Source organism: Amia ocellicauda, chromosome 2, assembly GCF_036373705.1.
Source record: "Amia ocellicauda isolate fAmiCal2 chromosome 2, fAmiCal2.hap1, whole genome shotgun sequence".
NCBI classification, from domain to species: Eukaryota; Metazoa; Chordata; class Actinopteri; order Amiiformes; family Amiidae; genus Amia; species Amia ocellicauda.
The window spans coordinates 47,770,303-47,797,515 of NC_089851.1; the positions used below are offsets into that span (position 1 = coordinate 47,770,303).

The window sequence follows — 27,213 nt, forward strand, 5'->3', positions numbered from 1 at the left end:
AAATACTGGACGCATGGGGAGGGGGGTTTTGGTGAAACATCAACTGAGGGGGGGTGCTGGTGAATTGATGATGACAGGGGAGGTTGAGGGCAAATTGTACACTAACAACATATCCAATATATTGCAGTGCTTAAAATAACTGGACATCTTCCAAAAATACTGGACAGGGGGTCAAAGCAGCCAAGTCCCCAGTGGGGTTCGGGGGTACCAACCAAACCCCCATTTAATTTACATCCAGTAAGCAGTTATCCACTTTCTAGAACAGTGTTACTCACTATTGTTTGTAAGTGGGCCACTTTGGGTTGAGACAATCATTTAGAGGGCTGCACAGATTTTTAATTTGTTGTACTTTTTCTTCCAATATTATCAATTGAGGGCAAATTCAGAGCAATAGAACACATGTAATTGATTTGATGTACAGTACATCACAAATATAAACATACACACATCAAATTGGATGTGGTGACTGCTCTGAGTTTTGGGAAATGAACAAACTATGTTTCAGGTATGAACAGTGTGGTGATTTTATTTTGAGATGCTGTGACCACACGCAGCATTTTGCCCAGAGTTTTAGCTTTCCCTTGGAGCTGGAGATTCACCGTGTTCAGGTGGCAGGTGATGTCAGTTAAAAAAGCCAGCTTTAATATCCACTGTGGATCATCCAGCTCTGGCTCCTCTCTCCCCTTGCTTGCAACAAATTCACGGATTTGATGGAGAAGAGAGAGGAATCTTTCAAAAACTCTGCCACGAGACAGCCATCTTACCTCATTGTGAATTATCAAGTCGCCATATTGTGTCCGGTATTCCTCCAGCAACTCGCGGAATTGCCGGTGATTCAGTGCCCTCGCAATTATAAAGTTCACCACACGCACAACTTGCTGCATCACATTCTGTAAGTCACAGTCTTTGAGTTTAGTCACAAGTGCTTCCTGATGAATGATACAATGAAACGTAACAAATTCAGGAATATCCTCTCTCTCTCATCAGGCCTATGAGTCCCTTCTCCTTCCCTCGCATGTTTGGGGCGCCGTCAGTGCACATAGATGCCAGATTTGTCCAGTCAATATTATTATCAGCCAAAAATTTAACAAGCGCTTTCAGAATATCCTCTCCTCGTGTTTGCCCCTGAAGAGGCAGTAAACATAAAAGTTTCTCTCTGAACGACTCATTTAGAGGGAAGCGGACCCAAACACATAATTGGGCAATGTCACTTACATCAGTGCTTTCGTCAAGTGCAATACTAAAACATTGGTGCCACGGATATGTCAGTAATCAGTTGCTTACCGATGGCCTCGCCAGTGTCTTCTATGCATCTTGGTATGGTTGAGTCTGAGAGTTGCAGTCCCTTCATTTGCTTTAAAATAGCTTCCTTGTTTGTGAAATCAGTATACAATATTTTGGCTGAGGCCAAAAAACATTCTTTGACAATTTCTGCATCTGTGAAGGCCTTCTTGTTTCTTGCAAGTATCCAAGCAATCTCATATGTCACCACATTGCTAGATCTGTCCATCATTTTTTGTTGTCCTTTGATCTGTCCTTTGAGCTATTTTGTTGTTTCTGAGGTTGCTTTGTGGCGGATATGTTTTGTCAAAGTAGGCATGGTGTGACTGGAAATGTTGCTCTAAATTTGCTTGTTTAAAACAATTGACTGCCTTCTGGCAAATAAAGTGAGCTAGTCCCATCATGCGGTACAAAAAAATATCTGTCTGTCCATTTCTCTTGGAACTTTCTGTGTTCTTCTTGAATCGACCGTATCCTTCTCTTAGCCACCGGAGCCACGTTAGCTAGCTGCATTTCCCCGCCACCATCTTCCTGATTTTCCTGGTTCCCCGGTGGTTGTTCGTTCATAGCTGTCACGCTGTTCTCCAGCTCTTCCCCTTCATTTTCATTTTCAATAGATTTACGTTTCTGTTTTACAATACACTCACCTAAAGAATTATTAGGAACACCTGTTCAATTTCTCATTAATGCAATTATCTAACCAACCAATCACATGGCAGTTGCTTCAATGCATTTAGGGGTGTGGTCCTGGTCAAGACAATCTCCTGAACTCCAAACTGAATGTCTGAATGGGAAAGAAAGGTGATTTAAGCAATTTTGAGCGTGGCATGGTTGTTGGTGCCAGACGGGCCGGTCTGAGTATTTCACAATCTGCTCAGTTACTGGGATTTTCACGCACAACCATTTCTAGGGTTTACAAAGAATGGTGTGAAAAGGGAAAACCATCCAGTATGCGGCAGTCCTGTGGGCGAAAATGCCTTGTTGATGCTCGAGGTCAGAGGAGAATGGGCCGACTGATTCAAGCTGATAGAAGAGCAACTTTGACTGAAATAACCACTCGTTACAACCGAGGTATGCAGCAAAGCATTTGTGAAGCCACAACACGTACAACCTTGAGGCGGATGGGCTACAACAGCAGAAGACCCCACCGGGTACCACTCATCTCCACTACAAATAGGAAAAAGAGGCTACAATTTGCACAAGCTCACCAAAATTGGACAGTTGAAGACTGGAAAAATGTTGCCTGGTCTGATGAGTCTCGATTTCTGTTGAGACATTCAGATGGTAGAGTCAGAATTTGGCGTAAACAGAATGAGAACATGGATCCATCATGCCTTGTTACCACTGTGCAGGCTGCTGGTGGTGGTGTAATGGTGTGGGGGATGTTTTCTTGGCACACTTTAGGCCCCTTAGTGCCAATTGGGCATCGTTTAAATGCCACGGCCTACCTGAGCATTGTTTCTGACCATGTCCATCCCTTTATGACCACCATGTACCCATCCTCTGATGGCTACTTCCAGCAGGATAATGCACCATGTCACAAAGGTCGAATCATTTCAAATTGGTTTCTTGAACATGACAATGAGTTCACTGTACTAAACTGGCCCCCACAGTCACCAGATCTCAACCCAATAGAGCATCTTTGGGATGTGGTGGAACGGGAGCTTCGTGCCCTGGATGTGCATCCCACAAATCTCCATCAACTGCAAGATGCTATCCTATCAATATGGGCCAACATTTGTAAAGAATGCTTTCAGCACCTTGTTGAATCAATGCCACGTAGAATTAAGGCAGTTCTGAAGGCGAAAGGGGGTCAAACACAGTATTAGTATGGCGTTCCTAATAATCCTTTAGGTGAGTGTATATCGATCCATGTCAACCAGACTGCAAAAGTAGCTAGTAGCCAACTGATATGTGTCAGTCACTGTAGCTGAGCAATTGCGTTCTGTTTCGGCAAACACTATTTCACCCTTTCACAGCTGCGCTATACTGCCAACTATCTGCCATACAGGGAACAATATGCCCAGGCCTCTTAGCGAGGCTAGTAATCTCTACAATATATATTAAATTACGTGATTCAGGCCTGCATTAAACACATGGAATTCAAATTGTATCGTTGTTATGTATAATGAATGGAAAATTGGAAAAGCACCGCGAGCCGCAAATTAAGAGCTCGCGAGCCGTGCAATGAGTACCACTGCTCTAGAAGTACAACATGTGTGGGTTTTGTTCTAAGTTTTAGTCCCAAAACTATGAAGACTGAAATTCGTACGTGATAGGTTAAGAACATAAGAAACTTTACAAACCAGAGGAGGCCATTCGACCCATCATGCTAATTTGGTGTCCATTAATAACACATTAATAACAATAATAATAATTCATAACTGAATGGGTACAGCTTCCAGTTTGAGGATCAGTCTTTGGTGTGGAACCTTATCAAAAGCTTTTTGAAAATCTATGTATATCATATCATATGCTTTCATGAGATCTACAGCGCAGTTGCATGTTCAAAGCACTCTAATAGATTAGTAAGACATGATCTACCTCATCTAAACCCATGTTCACTATCTCCAAGAATATGGTTTTCATTAAGATGCTCCTGTATTTTCTGTCTAATAATTTTTTACAACATTTTACAAATAATGCAGGTGAGACTGAATGGTCTGTAATTTCCTGGCTCAGTTTTGTCCCCTTTCTTGTGGATTGGTATGTCATTTGCCGACTTGTAGTCAGTTGGCACAGAGTTTGTTCTAATCTGATACCATTTAACTTCAGGATGTGTGTGTGTGTATATATATATATATATATATATATATGAGAGAGAGAGAGAGAGAGAGATTTATGTAGATAGATAGGTATAGATATACAGTTAGGTCCATCAATATTTGGACAGTGACACAAATGTCATCACTTCACCTCTGTATGCCACCACAATGGATTTGAAAGGAAACAATCTCCTTTAAGAGTCAACTTTCACGTTTAATTTGAGGGTAGTTACATCCAAATTGGGTGAACAGTGTAGGAATTACACCCATTTTTAAATTTTAGAGGCTTTATGTATGGTAGAACAATTTCCTCAACAAACATTTTTAATAGACTAAAAATAAAGAAAAGTACTTGAGTAAAATGTGACTATGGGCCGGATTAAATCAAAACTTTGACCCATCCGCTAATAGAAAACTACAGAACTGTACTCCGTTGCGGCTCCATTTTCACTAAGATGCTGCTTTCTTCTAGTCATAAATGTAACCTCTATAATGTACAGATTTGTAAATTTCTATTAGTGGGTGGGTCAAAGTTTTGATTTAATCTGGACCTATATCTCATAGACATTTTAGTCAACTTGACTAAACTACAACTAAATAAAAAACTGATGACTAAATTAACATTGTGTATGTAGTATATTGCAAATTTTGGCAAATCACTAAATTACGTTTAACAGCTTTTTTGATTTTATATGTGTCTATTTGTGTTGTAAAATTTGACTAACAGGATAAAGAGAATCAAAGAATTAATGCATGATAATAAAAAATAATAATTGTGATATAGTAAATTCCTGGTTCCAATAATTAGTACTTTATTATTAAACAATAGCTAACAGCAGAAGAGTGAATAATAATAAGAGCGACTGGTAATGAATTAAAATTACCCAATAAAATCCACACTAAACTCAAACAGGAATTAAAATTGTTTATACATTTTTAGATGTATTACTCAAGTTCACTTGAGTGTATGCTTATTTCTTGTGTTCATATAATTATGAATATTGAATGTTTAAAACGTTTAAATCAAGGGTAGCTGCTGGATAATTCTAGCATCTTATGAGGTGGTTTGACTTCATTGACAGATTTTAGAAGTAAAGAGAGCAGCACACTGGAGCAAGATTGAAGGTAGACTCAAGTTTGATAGCAAGTAAATTAAACTGACTAACTTATGAACTGCAGAACCTGTTGGATCTTAGTGAACTTGTGTAAACCTCCAGATCTCGTGTATGAAACTTTATTCATACTGAATGCACTAGCTATTTTTACATTTTCCTTGTCTGTGGTGAGTGGACATTTCATATTCATAGGATAACAGTGAGCCAACAACACGCTGGTTGTTCATTAGTGTTTCATGTCTTGGAACAGCCCACCATTGTTGACTGGTCAAGTGTCCAACCAGTGGATGATAGGTGATTTGCAGGTGTCAGCAGATTCATGACCTGTCACCTCACCCACTCTGGTGGGTTTATAGTTGGTTCTCCTAGGCACATCCCTGTTGATATTGTGCTTTTTTGTTTACATAAGTGAGTATTTGCTGCTGAAGACACTGTTCAATCCCACAACCTCTTCTGGACATGAGGTATAATAGTAGGGATGTCGAACGTTCCCTAAAAGTGTTTATCACAGTGTAGAAGCTCTCCGTGAAGAGGTTACAGGCATTTACGTGCACCGTTATATAATTACTATTAAGAAAAATTAAAATAACCATCCGATCCAAATACAACATAGATTAGTAATACAAAACCTATCAAATACAGTAAACAAAACTGTGTGTCAAAACTAAAGGCTTTTTTCTCTGCACACCGGTGTGAAAAGCCAGGCTCTCCTATTGAGTGAAAAGGAGCAGCGCCTCTCAGGGCGCAGCGGCACCAAGATTTTTGGTCCCTCCCCTTCTTTAAAAGCTCAAGCCCAAATGGTGGTTTCACGCACACCCCTAATGAAGGTCTCATCTGATAGGTCACATCCCCACCAATAGCATATTAAGAGCCATTTTGTACCCGAAGTCAGGAAGTTTGAAAAAAAATAGTTTTGTTTACTTTAACACATGTGCTGCTAGTCTGAACAAAACGCCTGTGTCGCCACTGATATGAGAGTTGGCTGTACCCCTCTACTTTCAATATTTATACATACCTAAGCCAAACTTTTTGGGCTATGTAATTCACAAGTGTACATTATAACGTTAAGTGTGGGGGTGTATTCTGATAAGAGCATTTTAGCTCTGAGCTGAAGCACTGATCTAAAGAAGACCTCTCCCCCCAAAGTTATCAGATTTCCTTAACTCATCAGCGTGTGAACTGGTTTACATCAAAGTGACAGTCTTGGGAGGATGGCACTGAGAATGGGCCAAATAGCTTGGAATCCCTGCTGTGAGATGTCTGCATCAACCGGCATCTCCAAAAGATGGCATGGATTGACATCAGTCATAAATCAAGCCCCCTTCCAATAGGACACTGGGGGCTGAAACTGAAATCCAATCTCACAAACTCAAGAACCAATCATCTATTGATCTGACAGGCGTATAAAGGGTAGTGCATGGCATCTCTCTCTCTCTCTCTCTCTCTCTCTCTCTCTCTCTCACCTGAACCAGTAACTCGCTGCCACAGCTCAATCTGTAGCTCTGTTGCCAGAACCGGAACCAGAAATCAACCAAGTCTTTGCCGACAACAGAAGAGTTAAACTGGGAGAAGGAGATACGAAGAACTTTATTAATTAAAGAACTTTAGAAACTGCGCCTGCCCGCCTGTACCTATCTGATCAGTGGAGTTTTACAGCTGGACAATTGACTAAGTCGACTGAATATGAAAGTGTCAGTCATTTAAATAGCTATTGAGTCTTAAGGAACTCGACCCTTGGAACCAAACAGGGCCCTGCTTTCCTCAAAGACTTTGTCTTCAAGTAACTACGGTGGAAACCCTGCTTGCAAAGAAGATTTTGTGCACAACCTTGGAGCCTTCAAACTAGTGGAAAATCTGTTTGGAAAAGACTCTGTTTCGCGAAACCCCAACTTCCAGGTGCATCGACGGAGTCGAAGTTCTTGGACAAAGCCGAACCGGACTGCCTTTGTTCCAAACCACACGGACCTCGTGCCGTGTGCTGTTATCTGAGCCCGAAGCCAGAGAGCCCTCTCTGCGACGAAGTTCAGATAAGTTTAACAGTTTGGAGTTTATCATTCATGACATTTGAGAAATCAATTAGAAATGTTAATCTGTGATTCATAACTCTAGAATGTGTAATATCATTTAGTTTTGCTTAAATATAAATGTGTGTTGCATTAAACTGTTGTGTTTGACAATTTTAGAAATAAAACCTGTCAACGCCGAGAAATATCTTCTCATTCCTGTTTAACTGTTTTAATCTGAAATTGACACAATTTAATAGACATTAGATTATAGGTGGCCCTGCCTATCCTTAATCATTGAATAATAATCAGTTAAGGGAAATTGTGGTAACAAGTAATGATAGCATCTTTCTCGGCACCTAAACTTAAATGAGACTGATATATATACAGTGGGGGAAAAAAGTATTTGCTGATTTTGTATGTTTGCCCACTGACAAAGAAATGATCAGTCTATAATTTTAATGGTAGGTGTATTTTAACAGTGAGAGACAGAATAACAACAACAAAATCCAGAAAAACGCATTTCAAAAAAGTTATAAATTGATTTGCATGTTAATGAGGGAAATAAGTATTTGACCCCTTCGACTTAGTACTTGGTGGCAAAACCCTTGTTGGCAATCACAGAGGTCAGACGTTTCTTGTAGTTGGCCAACAGGTTTGCACACATCTAAGGAGGGATTTTGTCCCACTCCTCTTTGCAGATCCTCTCCAAGTCATTAAGGTTTCGAGGCTGACGTTTGGCAACTCGAACCTTCAGCTCCCTCCACAGATTTTCTATGGGATTAAGGTCTGGAGACTGGCTAGGCCACTCCAGGACCTTAATGTGCTTCTTCTTGAGCCACTCCTTTGTTGCTTTGGCTGTGTGTTTTGGGTCATTGTCATGCTGGAATACCATCCACGACCCATTTTCAATGCCCTGGCTGAGGGAAGGAGGTTCTCACCCAAGATTTGACGGTACATGGCCCCGTCCATTGTCCCTTTGATGCGGTGCAGTTGTCCTGTCCCCTTAGCAGAAAAACACCCCCAAAGCATAATGTTTCCACCTCCATGTTTGACGGTGGGGATGGTGTTCTTGGGGTCATTCCTCCTCCTCCAAACACGGCGAGTTGAGTTGATGCCAAAGAGCTAGATTTTGGTCTCATCTGACCACAACACTTTCACCCAGTTCTCCTCTGAATCATTCAGATGATCATTGGTGAACTTCAGACGGGCCTGTACATGTGCTTTCTTGAGCAGGGGGGCCTTACAGGCGCTGCAGGATTTCAGTCCTTCACGGCATAGTGTGTTACCAATTGTTTTCTTGGTGACTATGGTCCCAGCTGCCTTGAGATCATTAACAAGATCCTCCCGTATAGTTCTGGGCTGATTCCTCAGCGTTCTCATGATCATTGAAACTCCACGAGGTGAGATCTTGCATGGAACCCCAGACCGAGGGAGACTGACAGTTATTTTGTGTTTCTTCCATTTGCGAATAATCGCACCAACTGTTGTCACCTTCTCACCAAGCTGCTTGGCGATGGTCTTGTAGCCCATTCCAGCCTTGTGTAGGTCTACAATCTTGTCCCTGACATCCTTGGACAGCTCTTTGGTCTTGGCCATGGTGGAGAGTTTGGAATCTGATTGTTTGATTCCTTCTGTGGACAGGTGTCTTTTATACAGGTAACGAGCTGAGATTAGGAGCACTCCCTTTAAGAGAGTGCTCCTAATCTCAGCTTGTTACCTGTATAAAAGACACCTGGGAGCCAGAAATCTTGCTGATTGATAGGGGATCAAATACTTATTTCCCTCATTAACATGCAAATCAATTTATAACTTTTTTGAAATGCATTTTTCTGGACAAGCATTTTCTAACAAGCGTAGTTATTTGATGTCCGACTAACAATACTAATGAGAGACTCACCTTCGTCTTACTAACCGGTATTGTAGTCAATGTGTTAATAACCTTTTTTGTTTAACGATTTGTGTGTTATCATGTGCAATCCCATGGTCTTTGATTTTGTTACGGAAGTGATTTGTCTTTGATTTGTTGATCTAGAGTTGAATTTTAATTAGTTTTTCCCTTTTGTATAATTAGTGTAGTGCTACATTTAGTCTTTGTTTTTAATACATTTGACAATTTATATCTTTGGAATTGGTGTCTGCGTCCAATTATTACGGAAATTGAGTTCTACAAGATTCCAGGATTCGTGATAAGGTGATACTATAAATTCACTTCTTTAATTAAAATGTATAAGTGTACCTTACGCTACAACATTTTTATTATTGCCCATATTATGATGAAAAATTGATTAATGTATATGACAGACAGGAAACTAATAAACTGAATCCTAGTTGTGGATTTGCCTTTCTTTTATTATTATTATTACTTGGTTTCTTTATTATTTTTCTGATTATTATTATCTGCATTGAAAAATGCAGATCTTGTTATTACTCAGTTTCTATATTATTTTTTATCTGCGTTGAAAAACGAAGATCTTGTTATTCTCGGTTTCTTTATTATTTTTCTGCTTATTATTATTATTATTATTATTATTATTATTATTATTATTATCTGTGTTGAAAAATGCAGATCTTGTTATTACTTGGTTTCTTTATTATTCTTCTGCTTATTATCTGCGTTGAAAAACACAGATCTTGTTATTACTCAGTTTCTTTATTATTTTTCTGCTTATTATCTGCGTTGAAAAATGCAGATCATGTTATTACTCAGTTTCTTTATTATTTTTCTGTTTATTATTATTATTATTATTATTATTATTATTATTATCTGCGTTGAAAAACGCAGATCTTGTTATTACTCGGTTTCTTTATTATCTGCATTGAAAAACGCAGATCTTGTTATTACTCGGTTTCTTTATTATTTTTCTGCTTATTATTATTATTATTATTATTATCTGCGTTGAAAAACGCAGATCTTGTTATTACTCGGTTTCTTTATTATTCTTCTGCTTATTATCTGCGTTGAAAAATGCAGATCTTGTTATTGCTCAGTTTCTTTATAATTTTTCTGCTTATTATTATCTGCGTTGAAAAACGCAGATCTTGTTATTACTCGGTTTCTTTATTATTCTTCTGCTTATTATCTGCATTGAAAAACGCAGATCTTGTTATTACTCGGTTTATTATTTTTCTGCTTCTTATTATCTGCGTTGAAAAACGCAGATCTTGTTACTCGGTTTCTTTATTATTTTTCTGCTTATTATTATTATTATTATTATGATTATTATTCTTGTTTGCGCACCAAAATGTCAACGCATCTCCTCCTACAGTTTTGCACTGATCCACACCAAACTTGGCAGTCTGCAGGCGCTATGTCCCGAATAGTATGCTATTGTTTTTATAGTGGCTGTGTGGTCTATTTCTGGACCTACATGCCATATGCTGTGAAAATGAAAGTAGTATATAACTCTCTAACGGCTACAGTCATCGTACTTATTGAATGCTTATAGGAAACCTTATGTGCTCTATCAGAATAAACCACTTGCCATAACCTGTGACCTTCCTGGACTGAGATACAGCATCTAGGATCTGATATATCTGTCATCAGATATTGAACATCTCTTTACGCCTTCTAGGATGCTTTTATGGCCAAACATACTATTGAACACTAATACGAACTCCTACATGAAGTTTCCAAAAATGCTATTGGTTTTCCGATCGGAGCTATGGATCATGCGATATTTCAATAAAAAAAGAACAAGTTTGACGGCTCATAACTCCTCTTGTGTGCCAGATACGATGATGGTGTCTATAGAACACGTATAGGAAATCATATAGCCTCTATCCATGGATGTCCTTGTACTTGACCTATGACCTCTCTTTCAAGGTCAAACATGAATTGTAGGATTGTAGTGTGAAAACACTGCAAAAGCCATAACAGGCACCATGCCACATATAAAACAGGCCAAATGTGTTCTTTTGAAATAAAAAAGTTTGAAATTTGACCTTTAATTGAGGGTTCAAAGGTCAATTGAATGTTATTTTGCCTTATAACTGCTTACAGGGTACAGATACAGTCACATTTACTATTGGACACGTATAGGAAGGCATACAGTGAGTGAAAAAAGTATTTGATCCCCTGCTGATTTTGTATGTTTGCCCACTGACAAATAAATTATCAGTCTATAATTGTAATGTTAGGTGTATTTTAACAGTGAGAGACAGAATAACAACAAAAATATCCAGAAAAACGCATTTCAAAAAAGTTATAAATTGATTTGTAACTAAAGTATTTGATCCCCTATCAATCAGCAAGATTTCTGGCTCCCAGGTGTCTTTTATACAGGTAACGAGCTGAGATTAGGAGCACTCTCTTAAAGGGAGTGCTCCTAATCACAGCTTGTTACCTGTATAAAAGACACCTGGGAGCCAGAAATCTTGCTGATTGTAACATCTACAGAATTAAGTTCCTCTAATGTCCGTTAGATGTCACCCTTGTTCCAACATTCACCTTTTTTCTGTGTATTAGCACCTGATTATTGAGTGATAATTTCCTATCCCTTGCACTATTTACCATACTTGCACAGTCTTCTACTTCTCAACGCTGTATTTATACAACTTTGTCCTTTCCTTAAACTCTTCAAATCCAGATTAAAAAATTAAAACCCTTCCTAGGTACCAGAGTTTGAAAATAATGATAATAATGTTTCAATACCTGAAATTGCTTTAAAATGTAAATATATGATGAATGAAATACAACAATGAATCAAAATGAGTATTCCATTAACTGTTTATGTTCCCATGTACTTCAAATTAATGTTAAGTAATCATATAAAAACAAATGTTTTTTTTTATTTGTTTTTTTAACAAAGAGAACAATGCAAATGCAATTTAAATAGTTTTTTAGTTTACAATATTATATTTTATGATAAATAACTTTTGCAGTATAAAATACACTAAAATGCAACTAAACATAATAAAAAAAAGCCGAAACACACATACAATTAATACACAATACACTTGAACTCATATGGAAATAATAAACACTGAACTGCAAATATAAATCATACACTGAAACGCTATAGTAATAAACAATGAACAGTCATTATCAACTAAAACTCAGTCACAATCAAAATCTGTGCCATCACCGGCTTGCTCTGTGACATTTATTTAAATGTTCAATACAACAAGCTTGGAAGACTGTGCTACAAACGTGCTACAGGGCTTTGTGCAGCATTGTGATGGATCTCGTTACTGCAATGCCTGCTTCATAGACCTCTATTCAGCACTATTTTATAAACATCTCTGTATAAACACCTAAACTAATCACAGCATTGTATAACTTTTGCGAGAAACTACACAATCTACAAATAAATAAATACAACTAGCAGTAATAATATAAAACTGTATTGATATACTTTTAACTCTGAGGACGAATTAGGCAGATCCGCCCAAGATGTGGGCATACATTACAATGTATTAATTTACAGAGAAACAATTTGAGATAGAAACATGCGGTTGTTTTAGTTGCGTAGCTGAGATTCTGCTGAAAAGAACCATGTGTGGTTTGTTTACATCTCGTACTTCCTGGTTTTAGAAATTAAATGCACAATGTAGCACATGGGTCTGGAATTGCCCAATGGAGAGGATGTTACTATGTGTCTCATGTGCCATGGAGATCTGCTTTTTTAAACTAGCCAATCCAAAAAACCCTGTCTCAGGTAGCTGTATTAGAACAGCTGATAAGGGGAGTCGAGTTACAGACACTGAGCAGAGGCAGCTGAAGCCAGAGAGAGGGGAGGAGGAGGGAGAGTGCCAGAGAGAGAGGGAGAGAGAGAGGGGCTTTTCTAATTCAGCTCATAATTCAACTATAATAGATGCTTTTGGTATGTATTTAATATCTATGGATTCAGAACAGATTCAGCTATACATGTATGATGTACTTATAATGCAGTATATATTATATTATTATAGTATATCATATATTATATGTGGAAAATATGAAATAAAATATGAAAAGAAAAATAATAAGTTTTTTTTTTCCAGCCATGGAAAATAGAAGCAGATCCAGAGAGGGCACCTACTATGACCAGATTTACCCCTACCAGCCCCACTGGGGTGCAACTGGACAAAACAAAGACTCACAGTCCACTGGATCACACACAGACACCTTTGCCAGTTGCCCCTCTGGACACACTACACCCTCAATATAGCCCTGCTTCTTTGAGCAGGAACTGTGAGCACTGTAAGGTCAGCAGAGTATATGCCAGGTGCCCCTCTGCAACTTTCTGGAGAGACCCAGCTTTGCTCAGTTGCATCTCTGAGTGACCTGAATAACTCAGGGAAAATAGAATAACAAAATCTGATATGGTCTATTTGCAAGACAGGTGCATTATTTCTGTGTTATTTATATAGTATATTGAAAAACAATGCATATTTCAATACCTAAGGCTTTGAATAGCATATTCTAAGTGCAAAAACTGTTCACAATTACTGTGTAGGGTGTGAAATCAATAATAATAATACAATACATTCAGTTTCTTAACTTTTTTACTTTATTGCACATTTTGCACTCAAATACTATGTTATACGTACATTATACGTGAAAAATTAGGTTGTTTCAAAACGATAGATATAACACACATTTTGGTTCATAAGCAAATGTATATTGTTTATCAGCTAGAAACATTGGCTCAGTCCTCTGAGGGTTAAAAGGTGAATGGATTATCACAATATTCATGTGACATCTAGATGCGCCCAGCTACAGTGGAAGCTCTAATCGACATGTCATTGTATAAAAATGTTGCATGATCACCTTCCTCAGGTTTCGATACACACTGCATCGTAGCAGCACCACCTTTAGGAAGGAAACCTGAAATGCTGGACTGAGAAGCCGCTAATAGAATAGAATAAGAAACTCTGTACACAAATACAGCATTATACTGTGTAAGGGGTTTCATTTGACATTTGGTGCACTTTAACTGCTTACAGAATAGAGATACAGTCACTATTACTCATGGACCCTTGAAGTCACCATAAATGGGCAGTGCAATAATGTCCTTAGTCTTGACTTTTCATTTCAGGTGAAATGCTCATCTTGATTAATTTTAGGTTCATAACACCTTACAAAGAGGAGATGGGCCTTTGGTCAATATGGACCACATATAGGAAGTCATATATGCACCATCTAAAGAAATGTCCTTTGTTGTGACCTTTCACCTCTCTTTTAAAGTCAAACTCATATTCAAAGTCAGTGAAGTTATAATTTCACCAAGAAAGAATGTTCACAGCTGCAATCTGACTTCAGATTCTAAAAGAGCATCTTTGGTTTAGTTATGACTTTGACTATCACCTTTGTGCTCTGCATAAATCTCGTTAACAAATTAAGTTAACATCAAAGACCAACAAATTGGCAAACTTGACACTAATAGAGTACCAATGTGAATCAATCCAAGCTGCTACACATAAGAACATGGTTGTCATGACCCAATTCAAAATATTGTATGTGCTGCGTCACACTGCAATTGTTCACTGATCATAAAGACAGCTTCTCATTTGAGTCATTAAGTGACATTCCTTATGTAGACCACTGTTGCTATCATGTGGACAATATGTGAAATTGCATTCAGAATCTTGAATAACAGACATGAGAGCTACACATATATGCTATGATCTGTCTGAAAACTACTGATATAATGCAAATACACTTAACTGATTGCAGCACTTAGTGTTTTTTTGAAGCTTTTTAAGCTTTTCAACTGCATTGGCATTCTATTTGATTATAGTGTTTGCATTCAACAGCTATTGCTTAACACAGTGGAAAAACTATCCTTTAACAACGCAGACGAAGTTTCATCAGGAACTTCCAATCTAGTTATTATTATTCTCGTTTCTGATTGTTTTGTAAACGCATCTCCTCCTACAGTTTTCAACTGTGCCTTACCAATCTATGATCATTGCGTTGCACAATGTCCCAAATGATATGCTATTACTTTTGGTGTAGGTCTGTGGTCTACCTTCAGACCTACATTCCATTCCTTGTGAAAGTGAAAGTAGTTTATAACTCTCTGTTGGTTGTAAATATAGTCAAGGTATGTATTGAACACGTATAGGAAACCTATGGAGCTTTATCTGACCATGCCCTTTTTATTGACCTTTGACCTTTCTGAATCCAGATACTGATCATTTAATCTGATCTGTGGTGCTCTCAGATATTGAACATCTCATTACTCCTTGAAGGAAGCTGTTCTGATAAATGTTACTATGGAGCATAGATAGGAAAGTGTATATGAGGTTTCCAAAACTGCTAACAGTTTTCCGATCGGAGCTATGGATCATGGGATATCGCCCAAAAAAATCTTGATCTTTGAAGGCTTATAACTCCTTACGGGTGGCAGATACGATGATGGTCACAATAGAACATGTATAGGAAACCATATGGGTTGTATCCATGCATGACCTTGAACTTGACCTCTGACCTCTCCTTCAAGGTCAAATCACATTTTCTTGCATTTCAGTGTTAAAACGTGCAAAATCCACCAGTCTTTCTTTCTCTCTTCACTGCTCTCTTCTCTCACTCTTTCAATTAACATTCCTTCACACCCATGTGCACACTTGTTACTTACCTCTTCTCTCATTGTCCCTGCACTTGCCTTCCCACCTTCTGCTTCCCTTCTTAAGCCCCTCACTGCTCTCACTCTGTGCGAAGTGTCGTCAGTTCATCCTGCATCACCAAGCCTCGCTCCTTGTGCTTCTCACTTCTCACTTCTCGCTCCTCGCTCCTTGTGCTTCTCGCTCCTCGCTCCTTGTGCTCTCTCGCTCGCTGCCAGTCCTGTCTCTCTCTCTCTCTCTCGCTCACTCCCAGTCCTGTCTCTCTCTCTCTCGCTCGCTCGCTCCCCGTCCTGTCTCTCTCTCCCTCTCCTGCTCCCTGTCCTAGTCCTGTGTCTCACTCGGCCTCCTTGATCTAGACCTTTGTCTGTCACCTCGACCACGTCCTTGCTTAGTCCTTGTGTCTTGTCAGCCGCCTCTACAAGCACTGCACCTGGATCCTAACTCCCTTGCCCTACGGTTCTCCCTTGAGACCATGACACCTACATTAGCCTTGTATACTAGGCAGATTTTGTTGATTTATAATCCAAAAAAAAGAGCACAATGATCAGTGTGAGATTATTACATATATATATATATATATGTTCACTTAAGTTTAAGTGATGCATACTTACAAAGCATGGCTTGAAGAATTCTGTGGAGTTGTCACCCAGTTGGACAGAAAGCCCTCTCAGCACCAGAATTTGCACATCAGTAGGCTCGGATGTCTATTTTGACACAGAGCAAGAATATAAGTTATGTAGACTTTTACTGCAGGACTTCAGAGGAAAGTCTATGCAATGATGATAAGGTAGTCTGTGTCACCAACAAAATAAATGTTAATAAAGTACATGACAGAATGACAACACAAATGTGTAGATGCACGAAATGGTAAAGCGAGAACAATTAACAATGTTTGGTAATTTACATGATTCACCCTGTGGCATTACGTTTTCATATATCTACTTAAAGTATGTCCCATTGATGAACACTTTGTCTGACCTTATAACCTACAGTATCACTCAACAGAGCGTATCAGCATTCTTTTAGCACTACAAATATAACTAAACCTGTGCAGTATGATTTAGTTAGTAACATATCAGACAGTGGTACACATGTGAATGAAATTTACACAAAACTTGACTTCCTGTAAAAGGCTTTACAGCAATTGCCCAGCAGTCCCACTCTTGGATTTGCAAATCTCCATGAAACGAACACTGTGATGATCTAAACCAGGGGTAGTCAATAGGCAGCCCGTGGTCCAAATCCAGACCGCCAGACGCTTTTGAATGGACCGTGAGAATAATTGTATTTAAGTTATCATGATTGTTTTTTTTTTATTATTATTATTGTTACAGAGGTTTGTTGCACTCAGTGCTTGTTATTGTGTAGAACCTAGAAGCAGCCCTTCCTGGTTATTAGCCAACAGGATGTGACGTATGTGATGTCCTATAGAGCTCGTGTTCGTGTCCACTTTAGTTTAAAAGGCCGATTTATACTTCTGCGTAGTGACGCAGAGTAGGGGATTCTGGGTAAGTGCAGCCCGCAGAGGCTCGCAGAGGAGCCGACACGCACTCCTCCGAAATCTCAACAGCACGTCTCTGCATCCTCTGCGTCAGGCCAGCAGGACATTCTGAGAGCCGCGGCCAAGCGCACAATACTGGGGTGACTGGTGTGCGTTGTCTGTCTGTAGGCACTGCAGCAAGTCAGAGAAACGATGTGGTGACATACGAAAGTATTTAAATTGCATCTCCTCATCCACAAAATGCATTTGTCCACATAATGAGCATTCTATCCCTTGAACTGCACAGTTCGTTAATGTAATTCACATTTCGTGAACATAATTCACATTTTATCCCACGAAATGCCCACGTATTTCGTGCTTGGCAATTTTGGACGAAAGGTAAAATGTAGTTTGCTTTACGTGGACAGAATGAACGATTAGTATTCATGATCAAACAGGTGACCGATCAAGGCATTGATCCAGAGACCTGGGTTTGCAACATGGGGCCGGATTAAATCAAAACTTTGACCCACCCGGTAATAGCAAACTACACACCTGTACATCATAGCGGTTACATTTCTGATTAGAAGTGTCATCTTACTGAAAATGAAGCCGCAATTGAGTACAGTTATGTAGTGTTTAACCAATCAACATGATTATAAATCTTTCACAATTACTAATTTGATTACAAAGCCCATATTGTCGGCTATATTTATTATATTATTCAGTGGGCTATAGCCTATCACATGAACTGTGGGTCTGGCAGTTGGAGAAGAACGAATTTAACAGCTTGATTTTACATCCAACAGCTGAAACGCCATATACTGTATGAATTTAATTCAAATATTTAGTAACATATAAGAACGGATACGCAGGACAAATTCACATATGCAGAGATCAGTGTATGTATGTTCTAGTGTTAAGTCTCTAGCCAACTATAGCAAGACAACAGATCTGCACATACAGGATGCAGTTTCTATTTGTGTGTGTGTGTGTGTGTGTGTGCGTGTAGTTTCTGTAACATGTCATTAACAGTATGTGTTAATTTACATCCATACAATCATAGGTGCACCATAGAAATCGGGTTTCGTTTTCTGTCGATTGCGATGTGTAAATGCGACACTGCCCCCCTATGGACGCGTCAACCTTACGTGCAAATATGTTGGCAGACAGCTATGCGACCGTCTGCACATGACGCCCGCACATGTATATGGAGGGTGATCAGTGCCAAAATTAAGATGAACGTGATTATGAACATGAAGATGATTATGAACATGATTATTAACATGATTATGAAGATGAAGATGAACCTGAACATGAAGATGATTATGAAGATGATTATGAACACTGGATAGGACAATAAGTGCACTGGCTACCGCCCACTAGCTCTGATTGACAGAGTTCAATTTTTTGTCACATCGCAAAAAAAAAAAGAAATACAAGAGACGCTACGAAATGTAGAAGTGCACTGAGAAATGTAAATAGCAAAGAGACAAACAGGGAATAAATATATACATGTTGAAACTAATGAATGTATAAATAAATGTTTAAATAAATAAATAAATAAATAAATAAATAGATAGATAGATAGATGAATAAATACATAGATAGGCCTAAATGTCCATATTTAATCGTGTATTTATTTTCTCTGTGTATTTATTTTAAATTTCAGTTTGGATAGTCCTCCATACTCTGAAACCGTGTAACTCCACGAAATTAAATACATATTTTTTTAAAATATATATACCTAAAAAACATCATCCATACATTATAATTTGGACCCAAAAAATACCAGTCTCACAGTTGTGTGCCTTAATCACTACATAGAGCAGCCCGCTGGCGCCTTGCTAAATCTGAATCTGCATTGCGGCGCGGGAGAACGGGGTTCGAGACCCCTAAGTCGTTACATTATGAATATAGCCTTCTGTATATGTATGTTTTCTATAGCTCCACAAAACATTGTATAAAGCCAAAAATGAATGCAATAGACTACATTGTAGCACTTAATTTAACACCTCCCTTTATCGATTGATACCGTGTGAGCGAGTAGATGTGTCTCTGTACCTTTTCCCAAATAAAAGGGATGTCCGCCATCGCTCTGCGTCTGACTTCCGACCACTTTCTATGGCAACATTGTAAAAGCGGACAGTCTTCATCTTCATCACCATCACTGGTATTTTTTGGGTCCGAATTATGATGTATGGATGATGTTTTTTAGGTATATATCTATTTATTTGTTTGTTTATTTCAACATGTATTTATACATTCATTAGTTTCAAAATGTATATATTTATTTCCCGTTTGTCTCTTTGCTATTTGCATTTCTCAGTGCGCTTCTACATTTCGGTTGTGAAGCAAAGATATGTTTGAGTCCAAATATGCCTGGGGCCGGTTGCATAAAGATAGACAAAGTCTTTGTCTTAGTATGATAATAAGTCCTACTAACGATAGACACCCCGTTAAGACCATTGCATAAAACTTTCCTTAGACTGGTTTTAGACTGGTCTTACTTAGCCAATTAAGCACTGCATTCTGGGAATTTTAAGACACCTGAAGGAAAAAAAAAAACATGGCGGACATGGTTTCTCTAAAACAGCGATGATCACAGTTAACTGATAATCTATGCTAGTTATTGAAATATAATGTAGAGAAATGTATCAATTGGACGCCATTTTCGGAAACTTTCACTAACGCATTCAAACACAAGGTGTGGGGTGAAATGAAAAAGTTAACATTGTCAAACTGCGGTGTGCGCTTTGCGGTCTGTAAAAGACGGGAGAAACAATTAAATAATATGCTAATTTAAGAGGAAACATCCGTGAACTAAACGCAAAGCAGCACAGAGTTTATTATTATTATTATTATTATTATTATTATTATTATTATTATTATTATTATGTATTCCTTTGCAATGCGCCCTTATCCAGGGCGAATTAGGATAGCAAATAGCAAAACAAAAGTGCTAAATACAGCACACAATTACTAATCGGTCATAATACAAATTAAAGTATTGAATTTTCAGAAGTGCAGGTAAAATACACAGTTGGTTATTGCAGTGTGTCGGGAGGGGTCTCGGTGTTTGTGGGGATTGCAGGTGGCGGGACAGGGGTTGTGAGCTGGCGGGAGGCTCCATCTGTCAGCGTCAGTGTCGCAGTGATTCGGGCAGCACTTTCAATGGAAAGACAGACTTAAGTTCCAAGTCTTTCTTAGTCAGTCTTAATTTTTATGCAACTGACTAACTTGCATAGACTAGTCTAACTGTCAAATTAAGACCAGTCTAATGGTTTAGACCAGTCTAATATAGTTTTATGCAACCGGCCCCAGATTTCATAGAGATTTTGAGTTTTTTGACTTCGAAATGACTCAGAATCATGCATTTCAGGTCTCCAATTGTCAACATCTTCTGGGGGAGGACCTCCAGACCCCCTGCCCTGAATTCATCAATCATCTTTGCCCTCATTTTGCAACATTAATTTTGAACAGTGTACAATGATAAAAGGAAGTGGTAAAGACTTGAATCTAATAAGACAAAATGCTTGAAAGTGTATATAATGTTTATCTATATGACTACAATAATCTTTACAAACTACAACAATTAAAAGTGGTCTGAAAGCGCTTTAATACTTATATTTACATCTATTGAAATGTTTTATTTTTGTACTTTGTCAAAAGCAATGGGGTACAGTATATTACTAATTCACAGAATTGTGTTTATGTGTGCTAGACTATACCTTGACCAAGAAATTTGGACCCTGACAAAAAATAATTGACTACCCCTGATCTAAACCCTCATAGAACTCCTGCTTCAGGTTCTTGCCAGCAATCCTGTTGAACTCCATGTAGACCTGTAAAACACCATTATTGATGAAAGTGAAACAAATTACTAAAGATTAATAAAGCACTAATTTCACTGCTGCAAAATGTATTGATAAATAATCCATTATTTCAAGATTTTCTCAGTAATTTTATTAACAGACAAAATGAATGCATTCACTGAAACACACCTGCTTTTCATTGAAGAGAGCAGGCCAACGTTCAACCATCTGGGTTATGGCAGGCCCTGACTCAACCACTTCTCTCCATCTCAGAGCAAATGTCAGGTCCATCTTCAGTTTTATAGTTTATTCATTTAGTGTCATTTTCTTCATTTCTTCTACAAGTAGTTTTACTTTTTAATAATTCGTACATGAGGTACACGAGGAATAAACTGAATTTAAATTTATCTAAATGTGATAAAAATGTATGAAGTTTTGGTTGACTTAAGTCCAGGACCTGATCAAAACTATGATGCCCCACCATTGACACTTTACAAAACGGAACATTATCGCTTTTTGATTTTCCATGTAGGAGAGACTAAAATGTGACTATATCTAATGGACGTTTTTTGTCAGCTTGACTAAGCTAAATCGAAAACTGCTAACTAAATTAACACTGATTATCAGAAGTAATTTGGTAAACTTACCTAGATAACTCTGAAATGACATCCTCTGATCAGCACCGATGTCCCTCTTGTTAATGGCCTTGCTCGGCTCGTGTGATGCACCAATCAGAATAAAGCACTCACTGTTGTCTGGCAGAATTTACTGATGAAGGTTAGCCTGACCAATCAGGAAAGAGGGAAAAAGACGTTTCGCCAGCAGTCTTTTCTCTGTCCTTCAGGGAATTTCATTAATTTCTTGCTAATGTTAAACTCTGCGATCCTGTCCTCTTCGACATGGCGTAAAATTATAAAAATAAATACCCTGTTCACCTAAATGGTAGTTTGCAGGACCAACGCTAGCAGGTTGTTACTGTTCAACTACCCCACAAATGACGCATGCAACTTGGATCCTACACGCAAATAGCTGCACGGGGATTATTCTTGTGTTTCTAAAATCAGAAAAGAAAAAAAAAATAGGCCTAAGATTATTGCTTCAGCCTGGTAAACATAGAGCTTTATAAATGAGGAATCAGTGATAGCCAGGCGAACACACATTTATGGATAGCTATGACATAAGCCCATTCATTTCATGCCTTTAGAACTGCATTTTTGAAAGCTGGCTTTAGTCTATGGGAGCTACCTTGAGCCTTAATGGGAAACCTTTACCGAGGCAGTGGGTTTTCTTGATTAACATCATTAGTAACTGGATAATTGCATGCAAAAAGTACAGTAAGCTAATTTGATTTAGTGATCATAACATCTTACTCAAAATTAAGTACATTCCATTCACATTTGGGTTTACAGTGTGGTACACAGAAAGACTAAAGAGTACAATTCTTACAGAAAATGACTGGACTCTGCACAGATGGGACAACAAAAATAGGTCAAGTATTTTTTAAGGATGGTACAAGGATGCATTTAGGATTCTGGGAACTGACACCAGGCTCTGCTCAGTGTACATTTGATACTGTCAGAGAAATGTGACTTGAATGTATATTTTTGTGAGTGAAATTATCACAACAGTTACAAAAAAAAACATCAATAACATTTTGTCTCAGTACAGATCAGACATTCTTCCACAGATCGTGGAAGACTTTGAGCAGCACAGTGAGGCTGATAAGGCTTGTGGATTGCATTTAGTTTATGGTTTGGTCTACCAGGCTGATGTAATACTTCTATCTGAGAGAGATTAATTTTTGGTGGAGACAAAGTAGTTAGCTTGTGCTTACATTGGGTACACAAAACAGTAGGAGAAAGCGGGACAGTTGGATTGATCAGAACTGTATGCAAGGCAGTGCAGGAAAGAGGCTCTGAAAAAAGTGGAAAACCAGTGCAAGGATAAATCTGAATTTGTGCCACTGGTAGCATTCAAAGGTAACGTTACTTTTTTCAGTGCAGTTGGGTTTTTTACCTGTACTCTGTATTGCTGGAATTCAACATGAAAACAAATTGGTGCAAGATGTTTTTGCTGATCTAAATCTTAGACGGTACTTGGCAGGATGTAGGGCACTTGGATTAATTTGTAAAATTATGACAGAGACTCTTTTGAGAGTTTTGTCAAGGAAAGGAGCATGTTCTTGAGATGAATGACAGGTATCAGGAACTTGTCCACAAACTGAAAGGCATGGCAGTCAGACAGCCAGAGTTTTGTTAGAGGAGATCTTCAGTTGTTTGATTATGTAGAAGTGAGTGTGTAGCCTATCCTTCAGAAACTTACAGAGGAGACAACTTCAGATTTTGACAGCATGACTGTGCAGGTAGTGAAGTTAATTCTAGCTAGTCTTGTTAAACTGTGCTACAGGATGTTAGCTGATCACCTAGAGCAGGGGTTCCCAAAGTGCAGCCCTCAGGGATGTTTGGTGTGGCCCCCCAAAGCAAACCTTCAACCCCTCCTTTTCTGAACCTTTACTATATGTTTACACTTTCTGAACATTTTCTGTTACAAAATGCAAATAATAAAATAATAAAACAATTACAATCAAATAAATGTTCCCTAACAGAAGTGTATAGGAAATAAAAAGATATGACATATTTAGTTTTCATTGGTGGTTAATTTTCTACTGCAGCCCCCCATCCCATGCAACCTATGGAAATTGGCCTTCTATCACCAGACATTGGGAACCCCTGACCTGGAGCATGGGCGGTATGCTGAGGTATCAGCAGAGCTGCACAATAAGCTGCAGTCCGCTCCAAAAACCAATGCCAGTTGTGAGAGGGATTTGGGGATTTTTGACCGGTTGTTGAGAGAGAAGATGAGAGTGACAAGAAATGCTATTCCTTATTTTGTAATTTGCCAAAAAGTGGTCAAATTACATGAAGGTAGAGCTACATTTACTTTAACAAATGTGAAGTTTGTTATTCTTCTTTCAGAAAACTTGAAATAAGTGTTGATTTAAATTAAAAGTTTCCATGGTTGATTTTTATTTTCTGGGAAGAATTCCCTGCTGTTTTTAATGTATGTATTTGTGTTTAATATTTTTTTCTGAACTGTTTGCAGTTACATTGTAAGCTATTTACAATCAATGTGGTATTTATAAAACACTGATACAATTGTTTGTTAGTTTTGTTATGAAAACAGCCTTTCATTGTGCCTGCAGTTATTTTTCTTGGTACTTGATCACGTTACAGTAATGTGCTACAAACATATTGCAATTCTCCTGGCAATAGATACGCAGTTTTAACAGGACACGATGATGACCAATAGTAAACCGATTTATTGATCAGTTCAAATAATGAACTTGCATTGCAGTTCACACAAAAAATATGCACTGAATTTAATATTATATTTACCTTATTGTCTAATTGAATTACTATACTGTAGGAACATTTTATTGGGTTGTATAAATCAGTATTTGTGTTGCAATACTTACAACACTGCTAAAGTCGACTAAAGTCCACGCTTCCAGCGGTATGGTGCCGATGCACACACAGCGCACAGCCACAGCTCAGAGCTGCTCAGTCTATATGAAAGGCAGCGGTGGCGGCGGCGGCTGTGGCATTTGACAATGTTTTGAGGTGTAGTTCACACAAATCAATAAAAATAAAAATAAAAACTATCACATCCAAATGATAGACAAGGGTCTTGTACTATGATACATGTGGTGGTTATTAATATTTTTACATTTATTAAGTTTTAAAACATTGTTTTAATGACGCTAGGTAAAGACAATCCAAGATTTGATTAAAAAAAGTATTTGGTGTATAAAAATACATATTTATTAGGGTTAAAGTCACAATTTAGTTTTTTTTTTGTGTATTGCACATATCTAAGTTAAGGCATAATCTAACCATTTAAGTGTATGACAGCTTTAATTAATTGTTTTAAAAAAATCTATCGACCACCCTAATAATGGTATTTCATTTTGAATTTACAGATAAAAGATTGCTGAGTTTGAGGGGAGCAGGTGCTAAATATTCAGTAGTGGAGGTTGCAGATATTTTTGGAACAAACAGGATAATGATAATAATATAATTAACTTTCAATTTGATTCAATTGTCGCTAGTACGGGAAAAGATTTTATGTCAAAGCCAGTGAAAGTGCCTGCTGTGGGCAGGTACAGACCCTCTATGTGCACTGGTGCTTTGGTGGAGATACCCCTTAGACACTCTGGCACTCAGTGCACGAACTACTAAAGCAATTTAGTGTTTGGTGCTCAGGTGTACATAGTCTAAAAATGCTCCAGCACACACATCCCTTTTAGCAAATTTACTTTTGATAACGCTTAGCTTAAGCACTTCTCATAGGCACTGGATTCTTATTGGTTAGCCTATAACACACAGGCCTGGCACAAACATTTTTGGGAATCTGACTTATGCCTGACACTAGCACTCCTAATGAATGTATACAATAGGTACCTGACACCTCCAGCACAATTTTATTTGGCACCTCACTGGTTGATTCACACCTAGCTGTGCCCCACCGATTCAGAGGTGTGGAGGTAACCATGGTGAAGGACCCTCTTCAACACTCGACTCTCGATCAAGGGATCCAAGCATTTCTATCTAAATGTACTATTTGCACAGTGGACCCAGATTCTTTGGGAGGAGGCTTGTATTCAGAATAGTTCCTGGTACCATAGAAAGACTTGGACATCTCAACCACTATATTAAAGCCTGGCAAGTAATTCACCTCCATGGACCTGAAGGATGCATACATTCATATCCCCATAAATCCCGACCACGGGAAATATTTAAACTTCTCCTTCCAAGGAACACATTTCATGTGCTTTAAAATACTATTACTATTGTTACTGGACTGCCACTTTAAGGCAGTGCAGACTGGGAAGGGGGCGTGGTTTAATTAGGAAGTAGTTTGTTAGAGCACTCGTGCCAACGTGGCCATTCGCTGTGTGCCACACCCAGCTCATGGTATAGTGGTGGCAAGATGTGATTCGTCAAAGGAAAACATTATAAAAGTACGAACAGACAAAGTGAAACTCAGAACAATGACAAGGAGAAGGAGAAAGAGCAGATAGAAAGAGACTGACACACCAGCCTGCCTGCCTGATCAGACTGACTTAAACTGCCCTGTGAGGAGAAGAGGAGAATAGGGGTAATATCCCATCCTTTCTGTAATCCAATAGAACTTAATATTACTTGTTTTCAGTAATATAATTCAATTATATTAGTTTTCTATTTTTGTCACAAATACATGATTCCACATCTTCCCTCTAAAAATAATCTTATTGAGGTATAAATTGGCCTATGCATTTTCAGTTCAACTATTTATTGGATTGGCTGAAAAACCAAGGATAGAAAAAAATCCTCTGTGTGCATGGTCACGGTAACCGGTGTGGGCACTGGTCAGCACATCAAACACAGAGATGCCTACATGAGGTCTGGTGTGACAAGCGGAGCATGTCCTGGTTTAAGTCCTACACCACCTTACACAAAAACATGCTCTCTATAGCTGATGGAGGGCTGCTCTGGACTCACTGCACCACGCATCGGGTGTACTGTGTACCGTAATGTAGTGGTGGGCAATACCAACATTTTGCTCCATGATACCAATAATAATTTTAGTATCACAATACTTGATACCACCAGAAAAGTAACCTTATGCAGAACAGTAATACAACAAATTGGGTTCCTGGTAATTTTGAAATTCTTCTTTTCATATAAATATTTTGCACCATATTCCATTAAAACAACAAATCATAACATGTTTTACTATTTTGTTTTGTTTTTTCAAGAAATAGTGTGTAAGTATGTCAACATGCCTATTTTCTTGTAGGTTATAAATAAATAACTTTCTTATGCTGATACATCAATTGAGAAAGCAAACTGCACAATTTGCAATTAAGTGAACTAACAAATAAGTGCAAAATAATAGTCATTAATCCATACACTAATTCTGCAGTGTTTCTGTCCTGACACTGCTAGCGGTGCTATAACTGAACACTATGTTCTTGTGCTGTGTGCTGTAGGTACAGTAGCTGATTTTAAAAAAGTGTTAAGCGTTAAACTACAGAAAACTAGTACAGTAGTTAGTGTTTTAATATGTACATAATGTGCTCGCTGTTGCTGCTGTTCTTTCAATAAACCCTGGTGGTTTGTCTCATGAAATTCTTTGTTATTCCCAGATCCCACTAGAACAATA

The 27,213-nt window shown here is 38.3% G+C and overlaps 1 protein-coding gene and 1 long non-coding RNA gene across 3 annotated transcripts in view; one reads left to right on the forward strand and one right to left on the reverse strand.

The window, feature by feature from the left end:
* Window positions 1–27,213, forward strand: part of sugct (succinyl-CoA:glutarate-CoA transferase) — a 288,833-nt gene that overhangs the window by 167,312 nt on the left and 94,308 nt on the right. The window lies entirely within an intron of this gene.
* On the reverse strand, window positions 20,790–21,963 carry LOC136712793 (uncharacterized). The gene is made up of 2 exons (XR_010804888.1): window positions 21,657–21,963; window positions 20,790–21,039 (listed from the first exon to the last, which is right to left on the reverse strand). It is a non-coding gene; the product is annotated as an uncharacterized LOC136712793 (long non-coding RNA).